Source organism: Rattus norvegicus, chromosome 4 (genome assembly GCF_036323735.1).
Source record: "Rattus norvegicus strain BN/NHsdMcwi chromosome 4, GRCr8, whole genome shotgun sequence".
NCBI lineage: Eukaryota > Metazoa > Chordata > Mammalia > Rodentia > Muridae > Rattus > Rattus norvegicus.
In genome coordinates, this window is record NC_086022.1 from 32172335 (window position 1) to 32188363 (window position 16029).

Sequence of the window (16029 nt, forward strand, 5' to 3'; positions counted from 1 at the left end):
GAGACTCCTGATCTGATAGGACAGTGGAAGTAGGTGGAGAAGAAGGTGGAAATAGGGAAAACAAGGGAGCCCAGGATACAAATGATGTGATAGAGAAAATGGGAAAGGGGGACTCTTTAGGGAAGGGAAATGGTAGTAGATCTAGAAGAAGGAGGCTTGTAAAATAACAGTAAGCATGTCTGAAGAAGTCATGAGGAATCATACTACTAAAGAGTTTTTGGCCGGGACACATCCCTCTGGCTCAGCCAGTCACCATAGACATAGCTCATCTCATAGGCTCAGGCTATCCCTACTCTACAAGCTGCTGCTGGTCTTACTGATTGTCTCACAGTCCTGGAATCATCACTCTCTTGAGATCTCCACAGCAACTGAGGACTCACTTTAATCAACAACTTCCTGGGCTTTCTGCAGGGACTCCAAGACCATCGTATGGGCATAGTGCCAACACTAAGCTTCTCCCCATGAACTCTACAATCTTACGATTCCCAATGGATTCAGCTTTTTATTTGACCCCATCCAATCATATGGTTTTCATAATGTCCAAACCAGTACTACATATTACACCCTTACACGTTACCAGGGTCAGCTCCCACTCTACAATGCACCCTTGGCTCTCTCTCTGAACCGCAGTTTCTGTGTACTAACCCCAGGGAAACACTTTAAAAAAGGTTTCAACTCGATGCTGGTCTCTTCTTAATGATCGCTGAGCCCAGCATCAATTTTCCTAGTAAAGCACTCTTTGCTTAAGTAGAACTGGTATCCTATTCATTGAAGAATGTTCTCCAGCCCTGGGTGACCACAAATCACAGATTATTAATTCAAATATATCACATGAACATACCTGACAGAGTCTTTACTTCCTTCTGAAACTTCCCCTGGCAGGCCTCCTTCATCAGCATTGGTCTCCGAACTCTTAAGGTCCAGGGTCCCCAAAACAACCCACTAAGCTTTGAACAAACACTTCTACAATCTTCCCTGAAACATCATGAGCAGGTCTGACATAATAATAGCCTGCTTTCTGGTACCAATTTTCTCCTAGTTTGATTTATATTGCTATGATAAAATAGTGACTAAATATATCTTGGAAAGGAAAGTCGGTCTTATGTATCCTGATCTCATTGAATTCAGGGAACTGAAAGCAGGAACTGAAGTAGTAAGCTTGTCTCTTTCTACTTGACTCTAGTTTGTGTCAAGTTGGGAAAATAAAACAAAAAACTAACAGGCATACCTCCCTTAAAGGTGTGAACAGAACCATAGAAGAGTTCAAACAATGGTTGGAGTTTGTTTAAAATGCTCCAAAAAAGTCAAATTAATCAAGCCATCATTAATTAAATCTAGAAAAATTAGAACACCAAATCTATTTGTACAAATATATCATAACCGATCGAATGGCATAGAAACCATGTGAATATAAATGAATCAGTAAATGGAAGGATTTGTGAAAATTATTACATGTTACTTCATAACTTCTGAAATTTCATCTTCACAAAATATCTGCTAATGACAAAAAGAAGAAAAGTCAGCATCACTGTGGGGAAGCCTAACCTTAGTAGGCCCTTTTCAGTAGAACCCATCACAATGAATGCCAACTGTAATTGGACAAGTGTTAATCATATACCATCTAGTTTGGTCATCTGTTTCTTAGTCAGCCACCATGTGCGAGGTCTCCACATGCACTCCAGAGTGTTAAGAGACTGGCATAGCTTTTCAACCCTGAGGAACTTTTACACTCTGTTTCCATTTCTACCCTTTGATTTTTGGATCTGGAATATTTACTAGTGGAGTAACGGTACCATATCTTAGACAATGTAGGGAGCTGTATTGGATTTGGGCCTGGCCATTTGTGACTATATGGCTCAAAGTGGTTCCTTGACTCTGGGCTGTATGGCCACAGATACTCACCCCTAAGATGACTGCCATCAAGTCTTGAGATTGTTGGACAAAAGTCTCTGCCATGAATTTACGGCACAGGAAGATAACAATCACGGAATGCTTCAGCCCAAGCAAATACCAGATGTCTCCTGAGCAAACACCCAGTGTCTCCACCACATGACCTCTTCACCTCTTGCTATCAGAGTACCCTCATCCCTCCTTCCTTTGTGTTTCACAAAGGTCACTCCCACTACCTAAAAGCCTTAAAAGCTGTAACACTCACCCCAATAAACAAGACCTTGACAACAGAACTTTGCTTGGTCTCCTTCTTCTCTTCACCCCCATTGTCCCACAGGTAGAAAGCTTCTTCAGGACACTGAATAACTGGACCCCCTGAACGGGTCAAGACAAGGATTCAGGACATGTATGACCTTCTGGAGAATCTTGCCTCAATTTTGCAAGATATTCCTACCTCATGTGCCATAATCAAGTCCTAAGAGGTTGTAGCTGTTACTGATTTCCAGGGCTCTGGAGGCAGGGAGAGAAAGGCAAGGGAGGGGAAGGAGTTCTCCAAGCTTTGGAGACAGAACTATGGAAACAGTGTGAGATTTCTACAGGCAGGTGGTCAGGGGAGTTTAAGGCAGGTAGAGAGGTGGAGATAAAAATTGAGTAAGGGCACACTGTTCCAGATGGAAGATAGTAGCACCCAGCAATTGTGCCAGGCTAGTTGTAACTGAGCAACTGTATGTCTGTGTCTTTTGTCTGAGGATTTGAGGGAAGCTGGGTGGGGTCTGGTAGCATGGTCACCTCCCAGAGCTAAAGGTGGGTGGAGTATAAAACTATACACTACAGTTTATCAATAAAGACTCTCTCTCTCTCTCTCTCTCTCTCTCTCTCTCAGATCACTTCTGAAAATCTTAGAACTCTGCTACAACCTCTTTAATGTGTGTATTCATTCTTTAAGCTGCATAGATATTTATTGTATGTTGTGTGCCATGAGGATTAGTATTTGTACATAAGACCCTACATCCATCTTTAGGGTAAGTAAGATTACATGACAAATTTGTATCTTTGGAATGTATTATTACTAAGTAAAACCTGACATTATGAAAGACACAAAGTGGTTCATGGTTTTCTTACTGTGGGCTCTTTAACGCTGACCTAACTTGTGTTCTCTTTTCTTGATGATTCACAACCATAACATGTGGGCATACATTTTTTTGCTTTTAATAAGGGTTCAACATTTCCTCTAGCCTACTACCCAGCAGAGGTAATAATAAAGCTATTCTGATATCAGGGAAGTGTACCTGTTTGGCAATAGATTTTTGGGGTAAGCTTGATCACCTTTGGCATTAGTTCAGTCCCATAGAAAACACTGAATAAGACTCAGCAGCGGCAGTTCAGTCATCTAGGCAGGCAGACACCAGGCACAAACCAGCAGCTGTAATTTAGTCCCAAAGAAACCTCAAGGCTTGCCACCCAGACACACAACGACTGTAAATACTGAACGTAGCTGTGTAGGACCAAACAAATTCTCTGGTGATGCACTTGGCTGCACATTAACCTCTTGTACCTGTGCCATTTCCTGTTCTTTTACACCCCTGGATGCAGGACTGGGTGGCAGTTTACCTTCCAACCTAGGCACTTCTACCATTTTGCCAATCTCCTTAAACAACATTGCTAAGCACTCATAATCTGCCTTTTCCTCTACATTAGAAACAGTTACCTATTTTGCCTAAGTCATGTTGGGTACCACCTGCAACTTAAGTGTTTTCAAAGTCTAATTTTAATGGCGGTGCTTAAATGTTTGCATCTCCCTTCTAGCCTACTACCCACCAGAGGTAGTAAAAATGAACGGATATGAGGGAAGTGGACTTGGTTAGGAAGGTTTTTTGGGACAACTCCCATTTGTGTTGTCAGGAAATTGGTAATTCAGTTCACAGATCAGCAGCAGTGCAGTGATCCACTAGCAAGCACTTCATGGATATACCAACAGTTCAATTTCATAGAGTAAGGATAGCAAACACGAATCTGCAGTAGTAGCAATACCTAGCAGAGAGAGTCAGTCCTCAGCCTTGGTACAAGTCAGCAGGAAGGACCAGGAGGGACATCAGAAGTTTTGGCTGTTCCTCTCTCAGAGAAGTTCTCAGTTGTGCATCTTTCAGTAAAGCAAAGATCAGCCGACAAGACACCAAGAAATTATTCAAGCAAGCCAAGCTTAGCCTCTGTCACTGTCTGTCCAACCCTTTTTATACTCCCTCTGAACATGATGTGTCCTCCATGAGTCTTGCCTCAGGACATGTCTTGCCTTAGCACATCAGTCTGTCTCAGCTAACATCACTCTGACAATTAGCCTGAGTTCAGAAGCCTCAAGAAACTGCAGCACACTACCAGAAGTTTTCTGGTGTATTTCTTTCTGTAGAGTCCTAACAAATGGAGCTCAACTATGTTTGTAAGGTGAACCAATACATTAGTGTCATTAGCAAAAAGTAGCGAGGTAGAGCAAACCAAACCAAAGCTCAGTGCTCATCTCCTTGAGGTCATATTTATACTCCTTCATCATCGGTCTTTTCATGTGTTCCCTATATCAAAACCTCAGCTCAGAGGTGAACAAGGAAGATACTAGCTGCATATTTCTTTCCCTTTGTAATCCCCGTTACACAAACAAGTTCTTGCTCAGCCAACATCTTAGCCTCAGACACATGTTACAGTACATACAGCAGTATTCATACATCTACAGTAGTCTGTAGCCTGCTCATACTCTTCTTTCTGTGCTACCTTTTGGGACTTCAAAGTGTTCTCTAAACCTGGATGTCCTTGTTCTCGGGGCATCCCTGTACTCACCCTGGGTGGTGTTTTGAAAGAGAAATGTCCCCTATGGCTATAGATATTTGAAAACTTGGTCCTCAGTTGGTGATACTGTTTGGGGAGGATATGGAACCTTTAGAATGTGGAGGAAGCATGACACTGGGTGGTGGAATAAGTTTTGTGATTATGTAGCCTCACTCTACTTCCCATTCACTCTCTGCTTTGTATGTATGCGTGAAGATGTGATCTCTCTGCTTCCTGTTCTGGCTTTGTAATGCCTACTGCCACCACTCCCCTGCCATTATAGACGCCCCTTCTGAAACTGTAACCCAAAATATTTTTTTCTTCCATAATTCATTGTTGGTTATGGTGTTTGATCAGAGCATCTAAATGTCCCATATCTTACTTATCAAGTCACTCTGTGCTACGTAGAAGACTGCCTCCATGGGATTCCTGCTATAGACACCTGCTATATTTCCCAATGGCTCAGTCCCCATTACTCATCTTTCTACCCATAGCAAGAACCATTCAACTACAACTATATAAGAACGTATACAAGCTCAAACCATTCGATAATACATGCCCATTGACATCTACTAGAGAAAGATCACATAATACCTTATTAATATTAAATTTTCTTAAATGCCAGTGAGGCAGGTAACACAGCTGCTGGAAAACACTGGATTATAGAAGGGACTGAAGAAATAGATCAGCACATGTACTTGAAGGATGTGTTAAGCCCAGAATGGATAGAATCCAGCCTCACAGACTATCATGGTTGATATTTTTAAAAGAATTGACATGAAGGCAATAAAGGGAAAAATGTGCACCAGTGCCTTGGGGTAAGCAAAAGTTTTAGTAAGTGAGGACAAATGAAGTGTTTGCATAAAAGTTTTACAATATGTGAAGGAGATTTATAAAATTGGCCTTAGGAAGGTTAGACATTACTGATTAAAAAGATAATAATGATTTTTTTGTGTTTTCTAGATTCAGAACCATATAATTGCTTCGCCATGATTTCACCTTTGGTTCTTCTGTGCCCCACTGTAATAGAACATGGGCTTGCATTATTAGGCCACATCTCATAGCCTGAATCTCTGTAGCCTTCTTCGGGACAGACAGTTAAAAGGAGAGAGTTAAAAAGCTGGCTATGGGGTTGGGGATTTGGCTCAGTGGTAGAGCGCTTGCCTAGCAAGCACAAGGCCCTGAGTTCGATCCCCAGCTCTGAAAAAAAAAAAAAAGGAAAGTGCAAGGCCCTGGGTTAGGTCATCAGCTCTGAAAAAAAAAGAAAAAAAAAAGAAAAAAAAGCTGGCTATGCCATGACTTGAAAGTTGTCAATTTTTGGTATCTGGATCCTTCATGTTCCTTGTTACATATACTATGCCTAACCAAATCAGATAGTGTGAAACTTCCTTCCACTTGTAGAATGTTTTAAAAAGTCACAGTTTCTTTGTTCTAGAATTTTACTCAGACTCCTCTAGGGGACTGTTTGTGAGAGTGCCCTGAAGGCTGCCTTCTGAGGAAGCCCCTTTGTCCTTCTCTAGCCACCCTATCACAGAGGCTCTGCCTCTTCCTCCATTCGTACACATCTTTTCCTTTTATTTTTAGAGCTTGAAGAAGCTCCTCTCCAAGCTTAAGGGATTGCCTCTTCTTCCCTTTATACTCTATCATGTTAAGACCTCCAAATATTTAATTTGTTTCTGTCCAATGCTATCCCTTGCACCTTGAAGTCCAACCATGCCTCTGAGGTCCTTTGTGCTGGTTTTAAATGTTGGCCCACATAGGCTCATATATTTGAATGTTTAGTTATCAAGGAGTGGCACTATTTGTAAATATTAGAGTTGGAGTGTGTGGCCTGGTTGGAGGAACTGTGTCACTGTGACTGAACTGTAAGTTATCAAAAGCCTATGCCAAGCCTAGAATCTCCCTCTCTCAGCCTACAGATCAGGCTGTAACTCTTAGCTATGGCTCTAGCACCATACATGCTTATCATGAAGTAATGGACTCATCCTTTGAAACCATAAACAAGTCCCCAATTATGGTTTCATTTATGAGGGTTTTCTTGTTCATTACATCTCTTCATAGTGATGGAACAGTGAATAAAACACCCTGAAAGGTGTTTTTAAATAAACTTCATAACTGAAGGGAATTATAAATTGTGTTTTAGCTTCCACTCTAAAATAACCACTGTTGTTATCAATCATCTTTTGTCATACTTAACACACTGATAAAAACAGGACATAGAAATTGGTCAAGTAGGACAGGAACCACCCAAAATAGCCATTTTGAGAATGACCTTACTGGAGAGGAGGAATGCTGGGAGAAAATCCTTGTTCCTGTTTCTTTATCTCCTAAATATGATTCTCTGTTCATGTGCGTATTTGACTAAAACTGAGAGGATTCACTTAGATACCTTGTTAGACCAAATGGACAGATCAACGTATCCATTTCCATATATTTCCCCTAGTTTCTGCACAAGTCCTTTAAAAAGTTTCCAGAGTATCAGTTCAGTGGTAACCTTTTTTTCTGGAACCTCTCACATCCCTGCAATACATGAGTTCTGTTCTCTTTCTCCTCCCATCTTAAGTGCCCACCTATGATTCAACAGCAAACTTCTCTCTAATATTTACCTTCCATGACTCTTGTGAATCTCATTTTTTAAATTCAAGAGACAAAAACCTGGAAATCATTAGGTTGGTAAAGCTTTGATGGGTATTAAATTTCTGAAACACGAACTCCTCAAGAAATCTTTTTTTTTTCCATTCTTCAAGAATCCCTACTATTCCGTCATTGTCATCTTTGAGTAACTATTTGTTGTAGTATTTTTTTAACTAGGCAGATGTGAACAAATGTCACATTACCCAGATAGACAATGATGTTAGACCAAAGTATGATGTCACCAAAGTTCAACTTAGGGGAAACAGAGATTTTTGTGGGACCTGCTTATAGAACATGCATTAGAAGTTACTTACAGGAGCATGGGTGACTGATACCTAAACAGTCATATCACCACAAACCCCCAAAACATTATATATAACAACCTCATGGAAACTAATGGGATCCCAATTTCAAACAACATTCCCCTTCCTGGCATTTTTTTTCATTAAGAAACCAGGATGGGAGAACCAGGTATGAGTTTTCTGGCTCACTATCAAGCTTTATCCACTTCAGAGGAAAAGACAGTAACTCTGTTACTCTTACAATAGATGTGGCTAATGTATTGTCCTCTAAGGATAGTTGGGGCAAATCCACATATGAGATCATATTACCCCTGGAGAATAAAAAATAAGCTGCCAAAGAAACAGCTTTAATTAAAGCTATGTGGAGAGATACTACATTTTTTAAAAGTTTAAGCCCATTGATGATAGGTTTTTGCATTATCGTGTATTGGCCAATAGATACTGAGATTAAGTATCTAAATAAGGAAACACTTTACCTTATACAACAGGAATGGTTTAGAGTAACTATTCTGCCATCAAGTGTCTAGCTAATCACTCTGTGGTTTGACATAGTATTGGGAGCTTAGTGTTGATCTCTGTAGTTTGCAGATGGGAACTTATCAATGGCTGTCATCAGATCAGCCTGTGTGAATAGAAATTCTTATTGGTGATGATGCCATGTATAACCTATATCCTTGTCCATGCCCACTTTACTTATGATGCCCTTTGAATGATGATATGAGAGCTATGGTGGTTTGAATGAGAATGGCCCCTAGTCTCACAGATTTGAATACTTAGTCAACTTAGCGGGTGTGGTGGCAGTATTTGAAAGGTTTAGAAGAAGGTATGACCTTCTGGGAGAAGTATGTCACTGGAGATAGGCATTGAGGTTTTGTGCCATTCCCAATGTGCTCCCTACTTTCTGTTGGTGGATGAAGATGTGAAATCTCAGCTGTTGCTCCAGTGTCGGGCCTGCCTGCTTGCAGTCATATTCCTCACTATGGTGGTAGTCATTCTTAACCCTTTAAAACTCTCAAAATAAACTCTTATTTTTATAATTTGTTTTGCTAACATTATATTGTCACAGCAAAAGAAAAGTAAGTAAGGCAGAAATTGGTGCCAGGAAGTGGGCTATTTCTGTGGCAGACCTGACCATGTGATTTTTTTGGAGTGGGATGAGAGACTGTCGGACTTTGAATTAGGAAAGCAATTGAATGTTGTAAACAGAGATTAATGGACCATCATACTTGGATCTTGGAGTAACGAGAGTAGCAACAAGAGTTCTATGTACTGTGAGGGCTGAGCTCAACATTTTTCAGAGAAGAACACTATTAGCATCAAGGCTGTAGACAATTCTTATAATATTTTGACAATTAATGTGTCTGTTTTCTATTCTTGTCAGAAGAACAGAAGCTAAGTTGTCAGAAGCTTCTCGTTAGAAGCTAAGTTGTAAAGTAGTGGACCCATTTCTTTAATGGAGAATATTTCAAAACAGCCTAATACTGACACAGGTTCACCTCATGTTAGTAGCCAGACTTTGTAGTGTCATCCATGCAGTACATGGTTAAGAGTCATGATGCATATGCTAGTGTAGGGGTCATAGAATTTTCCTTTACATTTTTGGGAATCCACTGAGGCCAGATGTATTGGAGGGGAGTTCCCACATGGAGGCTCTGAGAGGCCATTGTGAGAAACTGTGAATGGGAAGCTTGGCTTGAATTAGAGACCCTAACATGGTTGGAGATTCCAAAGCCATGAGACATGTGTCAAAGAGAGCTGCATACATGGAGTAGAATGAGCCTAAGAGAGAAGAATGTCACAGGCACTAAGTCTGAAAGAACAGAACCACGTAAGCCTACTGGTGTCAGTCATGAAGCTAAAGAATTTGATGTTTTGCCCTGCTGGTGTTTTGTCTTGCTCTAGCCCAGTATTTGCTCACTTGGCCATCATTCCTCCCTTTAGAATTGTAATGTATATTCTGTGCCATTCTATGTTAAAAATATGTAATGGCTTAGTCCCTAGAAACTCTGGTTGATTGGCACTGTTGTTCATATAGGGTCTCAAACCCCTTCAAGCTCTTTCAGTCCTTTCTCTGATTCCTTCAACGGGGGTCCCGTTCTCAGTTCAGTGGTTTGCTGCTGGCATTCGCCTATGTATTTGCTGTATTCTGGCTGTGTCTCTCAGGAGAGATCTACATCTGGTTCCTGTCAGCCTGCACTTCTTTACTTCATTCATCTTATCTAGTTCGGTGGCTGTATATGTATGGGCCACATGTGGGGCAGACTCTGAATGGGTGTTCCTTCTGCCTCTTTTCTAAACTTTGTCTCCCTATTCCCTCCCAAGGGTATTCTTGTTCCTCTTTTAAAGAAGGAGTGAAGCATTTGCATTTTGGTCATCCTTCTTGAGTTTCATGTGTTCTGTGCATCTAGGGTAATTTGAGTATTTGGGCTAATAGCCACTTATCAATGAGTGCATACCATGTGTGTTTTTCTGTTCTTGGGTTACCACACTCAGGATGATATTTTCCGTTTTTCTTTTCTTTTTTTTTTTTTACCATTACAACATGAAGCATTTATGTGTTTGTTTTTGAAGCACTGAATTTGGACAATGGTACTTTTCTTTGTAATACAAAGAGCAGATATTCCCAGCTACCAGACTTGTTTATATTTTATTCTTTACATCTGTACTTCAAGATTTCATTTCCAAAAAGTTGATCATTTAAGAACATGCAATCTCCCCCATGTATGCTCTTCTCCTTTCAATGTTCTGTGCTCAGTCAAATTTCATCTGTTTGAAACTTTTCCCCTTACAAGGCATTGCTTTTAGTTTCCCAGTCTACCAAAGAAAGATGAAAAATAAACTGTCAGAAACAAAACATTAAAAATAAAATAGTGATAACAAATATTGAAGATCTTTGAAAGAGGTCACATGTAAACTTCTATAGAAGCTTCCTAAATTATATACATATACACAAGTATAAAGAGATTGAAGACAGAGTTACCGTATAATGGGGTAATGATGGCCCTGTTCAATACCATAGGGATAAAATAATTGCTATGCCAAGAATGGGTTGCTTCTTTTGCAGTTGTTGACAAGTGAGGTCATATAGAATCCTAATATCCAGGTAATTGGTAATGCTTTTGGTTATACTCCAGAACCTGATGGTAAGACCTTATTCCTGGAGAACTCATACCTTGGGTCATGTCAAATAAGGAAATCAATAATATCCAGACTAGCTAGCTTTCAAGTGCTAGAAGCTGCAATGCATATGGCTAGAGAAGAAAAGAAGTTACCAATCAAACGCCGATGTGAATACTGTGCCTGCATCTATGACTAGCATTCCAAGACATAGCTGGTGGTAAATAAGTCTCTTGAATATCATGAAAATATTCAACTGTTTTCTAATTGGATGTAAGGCTCATTCTCTATGTGAAACCCATACCTGGTACTATTGTCAGAGCCAAGAACCTGTGACTAAATAGATCATATCCTTAGTGCAGACACCACTAGTACTGTACTGCAACATGAACAGAGAATTAAACGGACTCCTAAGACTACTAACAAAGAGTAACAATATGAATATATCAAATATTAGAATGGGGAGAATATTCATGTTTCCTAAATTGTGGATATATGCTGCTGTTGGACAAAGGAAGATTTCTTGTGAGTCTTACAGAAATTAATAAATAATGGACTTCATAAATGTGTACTTACTGGGGTGCTTGGAAGCTGTCCATTTTACTTTGCCTGGACCTTTATTGCAGCTTTTAAATCTGAATTTTCAGCTGTAATACTAAAAATATATTTTCGCATGATTGTGCATAATTAGCTACATGTCAATATACCAAACTCGTTTCTGAAATCAATGTGTGAATGATTACAGGAATTCTGAAAAATTTGAAGAATAGTAGTTGGGAAACTGTACAACTCTATGTGTGGCCCTTTCTATAAAGGTTAGAGGTAATTTGAAACAATAGGCATTTTGTTTTTCGACACAGTGGGTCTCAAACTTTCACATACACACACATGGAGTGAGTTCCAGGATGATATTTTCCAGTTCCATACACTTGCCTATGAATTTCATAAAGTCATTGTTTTTGATAGCTGAGTACGATTCCATTGTGTAGATGTACTACATTTTCTTTATCCATTCCTCTGTTGAAGGGCATCTGGGTTCTTTCCAGCTTCTGGCTACTATAAATAAGGCTGCTATGAACATAATGGAGCATGAGTCTTTGTTATATGTTGGGGCATCTTTTTGGTATATGCCCAAGAGAGGTATAACTGGGTCCACAGGTAGTTCAATGTCCAGTTTTCTGAGGAACCTCCAGACTGATTTCTAGAATGGCTGTACCAGTCTGCAATCCCACCAAAAATGGAGGAGTGTTCCTCTTTTTCCACATCCTAGCCAGCATCTGCTGTAACCTGAGTTTTTGACCTTAGTCATTCTCACTGGTGTGAGGTGAAATCTCAGGGTTGTTTTGATTTCCATTTCCCTTATGACTAAAGATGTTGAACATTTGTGTAGGTGTTTCTCAGCCATTCAGCATTCCTCAGCTGTGAATTCTTTTTTAGCTCTGAACCCCATTTTTTAATAGGGTTATTTGTCTCCCTGCGGTCTAACTTCTTGAGTTCGTTGTATATTTTGGATATAAGCCCCATATCAGTTGAAGGATTGGTAAAGATCTTTTCCCAATCTGTTGGTTGCCATTTTGTCCTAACCACAGTGTCCTTTGCTTTACAGAAGCTTTGCAGTTTTATGAGATCCCATTTGTCAATTCTTGATCTTAGAGCATAAGCCATTGGTGTTTTGTTCAGGACATTTTCTCCAGTGCCCATGTGTTCGAGATGCTTCCCCACTTTTGCTTCTACTAGTTTGAGTGTATCTGGTTTGATGTGGATGTCCTCGATCCACTTGACTTAAGCTTTGTACAGGGTGATAAGCATGTATCGACCTGCATTCTTCTTCATGTGTACCTCCAGTTGAACCAGCACCATTTGCTGAAAATGCTGTCTCTTTTCCATTGGGTGGTTGTGTCACCTTTGTCGAAAATCAAGTGACCATAGGTGTGTGGATTCATTTCTGGGTCTTCAATTCTATTCCATTGGTCTATCTGTCTGTCTCTGTACCAATACCATGCAGTTTTTATCACTATTGCTCTATAATACTGCTTGAGTTCAGGGATAGTGATTCCTCTGGAAGTCCTCTTATTGTTGAGGATAGTTTTAACTATCCTGGGTTTTTTGTTATTCCAGATGAATTTGGAAATTGTTCTGTCTAACTCTCTGAAGAATTGGATTAGTTTTTGGATGGCGATTGCATTGCATCTGTAGATCGCTTTTGGTAAAATGGCCATTTTTACTATGTTAGTCCTGCCAATCCATGCACACGGGAGATCTTTCCATATTCTGAGATCTTCTTCAATTTCTTTCTTTAGAGGCTTGAAGTTCTTATCATACAGATCTTTCACTGCCTTGGTTAAAATCACACCAAAGTAGTTTGTATCATTTGGGATTATTATGAAAGGTGTCGTTTCCCTAGTTTCTTTCTCGGCTTGTTTCTATTTTATGTAGAAGAAGGCTACAGATTTATTTCAGTTAATTGTATACCCAGCCACGTTGCTGAAGGTGTTTATCAGGTTTAGTAGTTCTCTGGTGGAACTTTTGGGATCACTTAAGTATGCAATCATATCATCTGCAAATAGTGATATTTTGACATCTTTTTTTCCAATCTGTATCCCTTTGAGCTCCTTTTGTTTTCTGATTGCTCTGGCTAGAAATTCAAGAACAATATTGAATAAGTAGGTAGAGAATGGGCAGCCTTGTCTAGTTCCTGATTTTAGTGGGATTGCTTCAAGTTTCTTTCCATTTAGTATAATATTAGCTACTGGCTTGCTGTATATGGCTTTTACTATGTTTAGGTATGGGCCTTGAATTCCTATTCTTTCCAGGCCTTTTATCATGAAGGGGTGTTGAATTTTGTCAAATGCTTTCTCAGCATCTAATGAAATGATCATGTGGTTTTTATCTTTCAGTTTGTTTATATAGTGGATTAATTGATGGTTTTCCTTATGTTAATCTATCCCTGCATGCCTGGGATGATGCCTACTTGATCATGGTGGATGAATGTTTTGGTGTGCTCTTGGATTTGGTTTGCCAGAATTTTATTGAGTATTTTTGCGTCGATATTCTTAAGGGAAATTGGTCTGAAGTTCTCTTTCTTTCTTGGGTCTTTGTGTGGTTTAGATACCTAAAGAGTAATTGTGTCTTCATAAAAGGAATTCGGTAGCACTCCATCTGTTTCAATTTTGTGGAATAGTTTGGATAATATTGGGATGAGATGTTCTATGAAGGTCTGATAGAATTCTGCACTGAACCCATGTGGACCTAGGCTCTTTTTGGTTGGGAGACCTTTAATGACTGCTTCTATTTCTTTAGGAGTTATGGGGTTCTTTAAATGGTTTATGTGTTCCTGATTTAACTTTGGTACCTGGTATCTGTCTAGAAAATTGTCCATTTCCTGCAGATTTTCAAGTTTTGTCGAATATTGGCTTTTGTAATAAGATCTGATGATTTTTTGAATTTCCTCTGATTCTGTGGTTATGTCTCCCTTTTCATTTCTGATTTGGTTAATTTGGACACACTCTCTGTGTCCTCTCGTTATTCTGGCTAAGGTTTTATCTATCTTCTTGATTTTCTCAAAGAACCGACTTTTGGTTGTTTGATTCCTTGTATAGTCCTTTTTGTTTCTACTTGGTCGATTTCATCTCTGAGTTTGATTATTTCCTGACTTCTACTCCTCCTGGGTGTATTTGCTCTCTCTTGTTCTAGAGGTTTTAGGTGTGCTGTCAAGCTGCTGATAGATGCTCTCTCCTGTTTCTTTCTGCAGCCACTCAAAGCTATGTGTTTTCCTCTTAGCACAGCTTTCATTGTGTCCCATAAGTTTGGGTATGTTGTACCTTCACTTTCATTAAGTTCTAAGAAGTCTTTAATTTCTTTCTTTATTTCTTCCTTGACCAGGTTATCACTGAGAGGAGCATTGTTCAACTTCCATGTATATGTGGGTGTTCTTCCCTTATTCTTGTTGAAGACCAGCTTTATCCCGTGGTGGTGTGATAGGGTGCATGGGATTATTTCTATCTTTCTGTGTCTGTTGAGGCCTGTTTTATGACCAAGTATATGGCCAATTTTGGAGAAAGTACCATATGGTGGTGAGAAGAAGGTGTATCCTTTTGTTTTAGGATAGAATGTTCTATAAATATCTGTTAAGTCCATTTGGTTCATGACTTCTCTTAGTCTGTCTATGTCTCTGTTTAATTTCTGTTTCCATGATCTGCCCATTGATGAAAGTGGGTTGTTGAAATCTCTACTGTTATTATGTGAGGTGCTATGTGTGCTTTGAGCTTAATGAGGTTTCTTTTATGTATGTAGGTGCCGTTGTATTTGGAGCATAGATATTTAGGATTGAGAGTTCATCTTGGTGGATTTTTCCTTTGATGAATATGAAGTGTCCTTCCTCAAATTTTTTGATGACTTTTAGTTGAAAATCAATTTTATTCGATATTAGAATTGGTACTCCAGCTTGGTTCTACAGATCATTTGCTTGGAAAGTTGTTTTCCAGTCTTTCACTCTGAGGTAGTATCTGTCTCTTTCTCTGAGGTGTGTTTCCTGTAGGCAGCAGAATGCAGGGTCCTCATTGTGTATCCAGTTTGATAATCTATGTCTTTTATTGGGGAGTTGAGACCATTGATGTTGAGAGATATTAAGGAATAGTAATTGTTGCTTCCTGTTATATTCGTATTTGGATGTAAGATTATGTTTGTGTGCTTTTCTTCTCTTTGTTTTGTTGCCGAGAAGATTATTTTCTTGCATTTTCTGGGTTGTAGCTTGCCTCCTTATGTTGGGCTTTACCATTTTTAGGCTTCTTAGGGCTGGATTTGTAGAAAGATATTGTGTAAATTTGGTTTTGTCATGGAATATCTTGGTTTCTCCATCTATGTTAATTGAGAGTTTTGCTGGGTACAATAACCTGGGCTGGCATTTGTGTTCTCTTACTGTCTGTATGACATCTGTCCAGGATCTTTTGGCTTTCATAGTCTCTGTTGAGAAGTCTGGTGTGATTCTGATAGGTCTGCCTTTATATGTTACTTGGCCTTTTTCCCTTACTGCTTTTAATATTCTTTGTTTTCTGCATTTTGTGTTTTAGCTATTATGTGACGGGAAGTGTTTCTTTTCTGATCCAATCTATTTGGAGTTCTGTAGGCTTCTTGTATGCCTATGGGTATCTCTTTTTTTTAGATTAGGGAAGTTTTCTTCTATGATTTTGTTGAAGATATTTACTGGTCCTTTGAGCTGGGAGTCTTCACTCTCTTCTATACCTATTATCCTTAGGTTTGATCTTCTCATTGA